General features: G+C 42.5%; 1 long non-coding RNA gene across 1 annotated transcript; it reads right to left on the bottom strand.

The window, feature by feature from the left end:
• Positions 1-5,241: 5,241 nt before the first annotated feature.
• On the bottom strand, positions 5,242-7,330 carry LOC128377163 (uncharacterized). Its single transcript, XR_008323292.1, has 5 exons — positions 7,250-7,330; positions 6,909-7,048; positions 6,254-6,353; positions 5,965-6,029; positions 5,242-5,804 (listed from the first exon to the last, which is right to left on the bottom strand). It is a non-coding gene; the product is annotated as an uncharacterized LOC128377163 (long non-coding RNA).
• Positions 7,331-7,985: the final 655 nt, after the last annotated feature.

The following is a 7,985-nucleotide window of genomic DNA, read 5'->3' on the forward strand; positions in this document are numbered from 1 at the left end:
TGAAAAATGTGTAAAATCAAGCACTGTGAAGGCATTGTGTGAAAATTGTCAAGGATTTTCCAAAGCGGCCAAAAATTGAAAAAAATGACAGGGCCGGTAGTGTCGAAAAAGTCAAAAATGGGAAGGGTGGGGGATTGTCCCAAAACTTGCTACAAGGGGCCAGAGGGGCGGCCTGAATTAAAGATGTGTAAAATCAAACACTGTGAAGGCATTGTGTGAAAATTGTCAAGGATTTTCCAAAGCGGGCAAAAATTGAAAAAAATGACAGGGTCGGTAGTGTCGAAAAAGTCAAAAATGGGAAGGGTGGGGGATTGTCCCAAAACTTGCTACAAGGGGCCAGAGGGGCGGCCTGAATGAAAAATGTGTAAAATCAAGCACCGTGAGGGCATTGTGTGAAAATTGTGAAGGATTTTCCAAAGCGGGCAAAAATTGAAAAAAATGACAGGGTCGGTAGTGTCGAAAAAGTAAAAAATGGGAATGGTGGGGGATTGTCCCAAAACTTGCTACAAGGGGCCAGAGGGGCGGCCTGAATTAAAGATGTGTAAAATCAAGCACTGTGAAGGCATTGTGTGAAAATTGTCAAGGATTTTCCAAAGCGGGCAAAAATTGAAAAAAATGACAGGGCCGGTAGTGTCGAAAAAGTCAAAAATGGGAAGGGTGGGGGATTGTCCCAAAACTTGCTACAAGGGGCCAGAGGGGCGGCCTGAATGAAAAATGTGTAAAATCAAGCACCGTGAAGGCATTGTGTGAAAATTGTCAAGGATTTTCCAAAGCGGGCAAAAATTGAAAAAAATGACAGGGCGGGTAGTGTTGAAAAAGTCAAAAATGGGAAGGGTGGGGGATTGTCCCAAAACTTGCTACAAGGGGCCAGAGGGGCGGCCTGAATGAAAAATGTGTAAAATCACGCACCGTGAGGGCATTCTGTGAAAATTGTGAAGGATTTTCCAAAGCGGGCAAAAATTGAAAAAAATGACAGGGTCGGTAGTGTCGAAAAAGTCAAAAATGGGAAGGGTGGGGGATTGTCCCAAAACTTGCTACAAGGGGCCAGAGGGGCGGCCTGAATGAAAAATGTGTAAAATCAAGCACCGTGAAGACATTGTGTGAAAATTGTGAAGGATTTTCCATAGGGGGCAAAAATTGAAAAAAATGACAGGGTCGGTAGTGTCGAAAAAGTCAAAAATGGGAAGGGTGGGGGATTGTCCCAAAACTTGCTACAAGGGGCCAGAGGGGCGGCCTGAATGAAAAATGTGTAAAATCAAGCACCGTGAGGGCATTGTGTGAAAATTGTGAAGGATTTTCCAAAGCGGGCAAAAATTGAAAAAAATGACAGGGTCGGTAGTGTCGAAAAAGTCAAAAATGGGAAGGGTGGGGGATTGTCCCAAAACTTGCTACAAGGGGCCAGAGGAGCGGCCTGAATGAAAAATGTGTAAAATCACGCACCGTGAGGGCATTCTGTGAAAATTGTGAAGGATTTTCCAAAGCGGCCAAAATTGAAAAAAATGACAGGGCCGGTAGTGTCGAAAAAGTCAAAAATGGGAAGGGTGGGGGATTGTCCCAAAACTTGCTACAAGGGGCCAGAGGGGCGGCCTGAATGAAAAATGTGTAAAATCAAGCACCGTGAAGGCATTGTGTGAAAATTGTCAAGGATTTTCCAAAGCGGGCAAAAATTGAAAAAAATGACAGGGCGGGTAGTGTTGAAAAAGTAAAAAATGGGAAGGGTGGGGGATTGTCCCAAAACTTGCTACAAGGGGCCAGAGGGGCGGCCTGAATGAAAAATGTGTAAAATCACGCACCGTGAGGGCATTCTGTGAAAATTGTCAAGGATTTTCCAAAGCGGGCAAAAATTGAAAAAAATGACAGGGCCGGTAGTGTCGAAAAAGTCAAAAATGGGAAGGGTGGGGGATTGTCCCAAAACTTGCTACAAGGGGCCAGAGGGGCGGCCTGAATGAAAAATGTGTAAAATCAAGCACCGTGAAGACATTGTGTGAAAATTGTGAAGGATTTTCCATAGGGGGCAAAAATTGAAAAAAATGACAGGGTCGGTAGTGTCGAAAAAGTCAAAAATGGGAAGGGTGGGGGATTGTCCCAAAACTTGCTACAAGGGGCCAGAGGGGCGGCCTGAATGAAAAATGTGTAAAATCAAGTACCGTGAGGGTATTGTGTGAAAATTGTCAAGGATTTTCCAAAGCGGCCAAAAATTGAAAAAAATGACAGGACCGGTAGTGTCGAAAAAGTAAAAAATGGGAAGGGTGGGGGATTGTCCCAAAACTTGCTACAAGGGGCCAGAGGGGCGGCCTGAATGAAAAATGTGTAAAATCAAGCACCGTGAAGGCATTGTGTGAAAATTGTCAAGGATTTTCCTAAGCGGGCAAAGATTGAAAAAAATGACAGGGCCGGTAGTGTTGAAAAAGTAAAAAATGGGAAGGGTGGGGGATTGTCCCAAAACTTGCTACAAGGGGCCAGAGGGGCGGCCTGAATTAAAAATGTGTAAAATCAAGCACCGTGAAGGCATTGTGTGAAAATTGTCAAGGATTTTCCAAAGCGGGCAAAAATTGAAAAAAATGACAGGGCCGGTAGTGTCGAAAAAGTCAAAAATGGGAAGGGTGGGGGATTGTCCCAAAACTTGCTACAAGGGGCCAGAGGGGCGGCCTGAATGAAAAATGTGTAAAATCAAGCACCGTGAAGGCATTGTGTGAAACTTGTCAAGGATTTTCCAAAGCGGGCAAAAATTGAAAAAAATGACAGGGCCGGTAGTGTTGAAAAAGTCAAAAATGGGAAGGGTGGGGGATTGTCCCAAAAATTGCTACAAGGGGCCAGAGGGGCGGCCTGAATGAAAAATGTGTAAAATCACGCACCGTGAGGGCATTCTGTGAAAATTGTGAAGGATTTTCCAAAGCGGGCAAAAATTGAAAAAAATGACAGGGTCGGTAGTGTCGAAAAAGTCAAAAATGGGAAGGGTGGGGGATTGTCCCAAAACTTGCTACAAGGGGCCAGAGGGGCGGCCTGAATGAAAAATGTGTAAAATCAAGCACCTTGAAGGCATTGTGTGAAAATTGTCAAGGATTTTCCAAAGCGGGCAAAAATTGAAAAAAATGACAGGGCCGGTAGTGTCGAAAAAGTCAAAAATGGGAAGGGTGGGGGATTGTCCCAAAACTTGCTACAAGGGGCCAGAGGGGCGGCCTGAATGAAAAATGTGTAAAATCAAGCTCCGTGAGGGCATTGTGTGAAAATTGTGAAGGATTTTCCAAAGCGGGCAAAAATTGAAAAAAATGACAGGGCCGGTAGTGTCGAAAAAGTCAAAAATGGGAAGGGTGGGGGATTGTCCCAAAACTTGCTACAAGGGGCCAGAGGGGCGGCCTGAATGAAAAATGTGTAAAATCAAGCACCGTGAAGACATTGTGTGAAAATTGTCAAGGATTTTCCATAGGGGGCAAAAATTGAAAAAAATGACAGGGTCGGTAGTGTCGAAAAAGTCAAAAATGGGAAGGGTGGGGGATTGTCCCAAAACTTGCTACAAGGGGCCAGAGGGGCGGCCTGAATGAAAAATGTGTAAAATCAAGCACCGTGAAGGCATTGTGTTCCGCCTACGGAACGGGTCGGAGGTTGGGAGGTAGCGACAAGTTCTTCTGAATTGTTTAAACACCAACCCTTAAACATATATATTGTTGTATACATTGTTAGAAAGCTTAGATTGCCCTGATTCATTCAAGACCACTCACGACTTATATGGTTGCTCACAGCCGTAATAGTATTAGCGATTAGCTCGGCTAGCCACTCAGCTAAAGTAAGAAAAGCTATAATGCTACATACCTTCAATGTCTTCCCTTTATCCACAACGATCATCTTATGACTCAGGACTTTCTGTACAGCTCGCCAAGTATCCATTCTGGTGAAATATGAAATCCGTTTCCGTTTCCGTTTCTTTTTCTTTTTCTCCTTGTCACTACCCGATGTGAGTCGCCTACCCGATGTGAGTCTGACATGCGCAGTAGCGTTTTCGATCGTCCGCCATCTTGAACGGTCATGTACGGCAACTCCGCTTGGAAAAAACGCCCCCAGACTCAAAACGCGATACGCGAAATAAATCAGTTGTATAAACATACAAATATAAATAAAATAAATCAATCGTATGAATGTATAAATATGAATAAATATAAATAGTTTGGTTGTAAATAGTTGTCAGAGGTTAAGAGTAAGTATACATATCATGGAAATATCTGGAAATCAGACATGTATAAATATAAATAAAATAAATCAATAGTATAAATACATAAATATGAATGAATATAAATAGTTTGTTTATAAATAGTTGTCAGAGGTTAAGAGTAAGTATACATATCATGGAACTATCTGGAAATCAGACATGGAAATAAAATAATACAAAGTAATAGTAATAATAATTATATCTATCTATCCACTATCTTATCTATATTTTTATTGATATATTTATATTGTATTATTATTTTATTATATACATATATAAAATAGATAGATAAGATAGTATATATATACATATATAATTATATATAGATATATACACACTATCTTATGTATCTTTCTTTTTATTTATATAATATTATTTTATTATATATATGTACATATAGATGTATTGTACTATAAACATTATATATTTTATATTTTTTCAATTGAGAATGGTATAAACTAACTGAAGTTTTTAACATTACATTACATCCATTTTACATTCATAGAGCTTTGATTTTGGAACAGTTTTGTTAACAAAAAAGAGGCCAAGATTTATCTGATGTGTGATGTGCACTCTTTTATACTTTGTTATAGACACAGGTACCACCCTCTCTAGTTCTGTCACAGCTCCTCCACTCACCTGATGGACTTCCGCAGCTGTTGTTTTGATGCAGACAGATATTTAAACTGTGGTATGCATGCCTCTGTTTGACACACTATTAGAAGACCATTTCAAATGAATGAATGCTCAAGCCAATACTGAAAGTTTGTTAACTTTTAGTTTATAACTTTGAAGGACCAAAGGATTCCATTTTGAACATGAACCAAACATTTTAATCTAAAGATACAAAAATGTGTTTCCATCAAATTGATGTCAGAGATGGAAAAACAAAAGACAGAGCTTAAACAGTATTGTCAAAGAATTTAAATCTTGAATTTTAACCACATGCTTTAAAAATTTAATATAAACAATGGAAGAAACAAAAGACACATGTATGTACATAGCTATATGAAAGATTGTGCATATATTCAAGTAAAGACAATTTTATGTAATCACATAAGAAGTTCCAGATGAGGTGGTTCGGGCATCTAATCAGGATGCCTCCCGGACGCCTCCCTGGTGAGGCGTTCAGGGCATGTCCCACCGGTAGGAGACCCCGGGGAAGACCCAGGACACGCTGGAGAGACTATGTCTCTCGGCTGGCGTGGGAACACCTCGGGATCCCCCGGGAAGAGCTGGACGAAGTGGCTGGGGAGAGGGAAGTCTGGGCTTCCCTGCTTAGGCTGCTGCCCCCGCGACCCGACCCCGGATAAGCGGAAGAAGATGGATGGATGGACATAAGTTATGACTGTACTCTTTAATTTAAAGAGACCCAACATTCCCCCCATGAGCAAGCACTTGGCGACTCCGTAACGGGAAGAAACCTCAGGCAGAACCAGGCTCTAGGTGGGCGGCCATCTGCCTTGACCGGTTGGGGTTGATAGAGAAAGAGAGAGAGAAAGACTGAAGCAATCTGAATCTGGAGCATACAGGTATGTAGGTGCTTAAGGCAGAAGGATGATTGTCAACAGTGCAGTCTCCCGATCATCTTCATCTTTTCCTGAAATTGCACAAAAATAAAGATATTAGTACAACAGATATTATAGTAAACTTGAAACTATATGGCACTGTCTTTTAAACATGTGTCCACACACTCAGTAGATATTACAGTTAATAAAACAAATTAAGCAGCAGTTCTACCTCATACTAGTTAACTTTACCTCAGTGTCTTGTGTTGGGATGCTGCACTCTCCTCTCAAGAGCTTCCTTCCCTGGAACTGCACCTCTTGTCATTGATGCCGTCAGTGTTGAAAGAAAAGAAATGTTAGAAAAATGGTTGTTGAATACAAGGTGAAATGTTACTTCAAGCTTTGTGTTCAAATGTTAATTCTTGTATCATTCTCACTTGGGTAGTTGTTATTTGTTGGAAGTAGTAGAAGTTTTTTGAAGAAATTGAAGTTAGGCATTGATCCCACAGACAAAGTACAAACTACCAAATCAGCTTCTTACCGAGAGTGGAGACTGGAACGATGTCATTTAAACACAATTGACGTAGATGTCCAGCTCAGATTTGATCACTCTCTCCTACACAGTCCTTTAGACTGTTAATCTGAAATAAGACAACAAGAAATTGAAAATAAGATAAGTTAGGCATTGATCCCACAGAGAAAGTACAAACTACCTAATCAGCTTCTTACCGAGAACAGGTGTCATTTAAACACAATTGGCTTTATTGTGTTTGCCATAGATGTCCAGCTCAGACTTGATCACTCTCTCCTAGTCTTTTAGACTGTCAATCTGAATTAAGACAACAAGAAGATGGAAATAAGTGAAGTATTGTGTTGATCCTACAGACAAAGTACAAACTACTGACATCAGGCTCTTACCGAGAGTGGAGACTGAAAGGGTGTCGTAGATGGGGAGGCAGGTACTTGAGGAGGATGATGAGGATGACTTTACTGTATTTGGCGTAGATGTCCAGCTCAGATTTGATCACTCTCTCCTAGACAGTCCTCTAGACTGTCAATCTGAAGTAAGACAAGAAATTGAAGTTGGGCATTGATCCCATAGACAAAGTACAAACTACCAAATCAGGTTGTTACCAAGAGTGGAGAATGGAACAATGGCCACACCAACAGTTTAGCAGTATACTGAAAACACTTACGTTTCTGTCTGTAGTACGGCCTCAGGCGATTGATATTCACCTTCTGCAAGGACCCAGTGTTCTTTTGGATGGTGGCCACGCCATTTTCTGACATATCAAGGACTTTGTAGGGGCCTTGATGCATATGTTTCAGGCCATGCCTGAAAAGGAGAATGTCATCACCTGTGTTAATTTCTACTGTTTTGCAGCGCTTCCTTTTGCGTGCTACGTAACAGCTCTTTTGCTTCTCCTGGGCCTTTTCTATGTTGGCAAGAAGCTATTGGCCAAAGCCACAAATAAAGTAAATAACATGAAACACAAAAATACAACAACTTCAATACATGAGCTTTGTGCCTCACTACCTTTTCATTGAGGTCTGTGATTGTCCTCATCCTCGCTTCCAGGTCGTTCCAGCCGAGAGACATAGTCTCTCCAGCGTGTCCGGGGTCTTCCTCGGGGTCTCCTACCGGTGGACGTCCGGGAGGCATCCTGATTAGATGCCCGAGCCTCCTCATCTGGCTCCTCTCAACACAGAGGAGCAGCGGGTCTACTCCGAGCTCCCTCCGGATAACTGAGCTTCTCACCCTATCTCTAAGGGAGAGCCCAGCCAGCCTACGGAGGAAGCTCATTTCAGCCGCTTGTACCTGCGATCTTGTTCTTTCAGTCACTACCCAAAGCTCATGACCAGAGGTGAGGGTAGGAACCAAGACCGACTGGTAAATCCAGAGCTTTGCCTTTCGACTCAGCTCTCTCTTCACCACGACGGATCTGTGCAGAGTCCACATTACTGCAGACGCCGCACCGATCCGCCTGTCGATCTCACGCTCCATCCTTCCCTCACTGTGAACAAGACCCCGAGGTACTTGAACTCCTCCACTTGGGGCAGGATCTCATCCCTGACCCGGAGAGTGCACTCCACCCTTTTCTGGTTGAGGACCATGGACTCAGATTTGGAGGTGCTGATTCCCATCCCGGCCGCTTCACACTTGGCTGCGAACCGAGGAGGTCACGGTCTGATGAAGCCAACAGGACCACATCATCATGTTTAGCAGTGTGAAGATCTCTTTGTTGAGCTGTAAATATGTATACAAGAGCAAT

This window comes from Scomber japonicus, chromosome 17, assembly GCF_027409825.1.
Source record: "Scomber japonicus isolate fScoJap1 chromosome 17, fScoJap1.pri, whole genome shotgun sequence".
Lineage (NCBI taxonomy): Eukaryota > Metazoa > Chordata > Actinopteri > Scombriformes > Scombridae > Scomber > Scomber japonicus.